The following is a 1441-nucleotide window of genomic DNA, read 5'->3' as shown; positions in this document are numbered from 1 at the left end:
TGCCTGAGCAGGACGAGCCTTATGTTGTGTATACAGATGCTTCTAGAGTGGGGTTGGGTTGTGTACTTATGCAGCAGGGGAAGGTTATAGCCTATGCTTCGCGGCAGTTGCGGAAGCATGAAGCTAATTATCCTACTCATGATTTGGAGATGGCAGCAGTGATCTTTGCTCTTAAGATTTGGAGATCCTATCTGTATGGTGGGAAGGTACAGGTATTTACAGATCACAAGAGTCTGAAGTACATTTTTACTCAGCCTGAGCTGAATTTGAGGCAGAGGCGTTGGATGGAGTTAGTAGCGGATTATGATTTGGACATAGCTTACCATCCTGGTAAAGCTAATCTGGTTGCAGATGCCTTGAGTCGGAAGCGGGTGGCTTCGGCTCAGGAGCAGGATATGGAGGTGTTGGTAGGTGAGATTAGTGCATTGAGTTTGTGTGCTATCTCACAGGAACCTTTGGGTTTGGAGGCAGTTGATAGAACAGATTTGTTGAGCAAAGTGAGGTTAGCTCAGAAGAGTGATGAGGGGCTGGTGAATGCCTCTAAGGCTGCGGGTGCAGAGTATCAGGTTTCTGCCAATGGTACTATCCATGTGCATGGTCGGATCTGTGTGCCCAAGGGTGAGGATTTGAGGCAGGAGATACTGAGAGAGGCTCATTCGAGCAAGTTCTCTATTCATCCAGGAGCGACCAAGATGTACCGTGACCTCAAGCGGTACTATCACTGGGTCGGGATGAAGAAGGACGTAGTTGACTGGGTGGCAAAGTGTGATACTTGCCAGCTGGTGAAGGCGGAACATCAGGTTCCTGGTGGTTCATTACAGAGTTTACCCATTCCAGAGTGGAAGTGGGATTTGATCACGATGGACTTCGTGGTAGGTTTGCCTGTGTCGAGGACGTTTGATGCTATTTGGGTCATTGTGGACCGTTTGACTAAGTCTGCGCATTTTCTGGCCATCAAGAAAACTGATGGAGCAGTGGTTTTGGCCAAGAAGTACGTGAGGGAGATAGTCATATTGCACGGTGTGCCTGCTAGTATTGTGTCTGATAGAGATTCCAAGTTCACCTCGGTGTTCTGGAAGGCATTTCAGGCGGAGATGGGCACGAAGGTGCATATGAGTACAGCCTATCATCCTCAGACTGACGGTCAGTCAGAGAGGACGATCCAGATTTTGGAGGATTTATTGAGGATGTGTGTGCTGGATTGGGGTGGTCATTGGGCAGATCACTTGAGCTTGGTGGAGTTTGCTTATAACAACAGCTACCAGGCTAGTATTGGGATGGCTCCTTATGAGGCCCTGTATGGGAGGCCGTGTCGTACACCATTATGTTGGACTCAGGTGGGGGAGAGGAGCATATTTGGTGCAGATTTTGTTCAGGAGACCTCGGAGAAGATTCGGGTTTTGAGGCTGAACATGAAGGAGGCTCAGGATCGGCAGAAGAG

The sequence above is a fragment of the Camelina sativa genome, chromosome 17 (assembly GCF_000633955.1).
Source record: "Camelina sativa cultivar DH55 chromosome 17, Cs, whole genome shotgun sequence".
Lineage (NCBI taxonomy): Eukaryota > Viridiplantae > Streptophyta > Magnoliopsida > Brassicales > Brassicaceae > Camelina > Camelina sativa.
Note: the sequence above shows the minus strand (reverse complement) of the source record.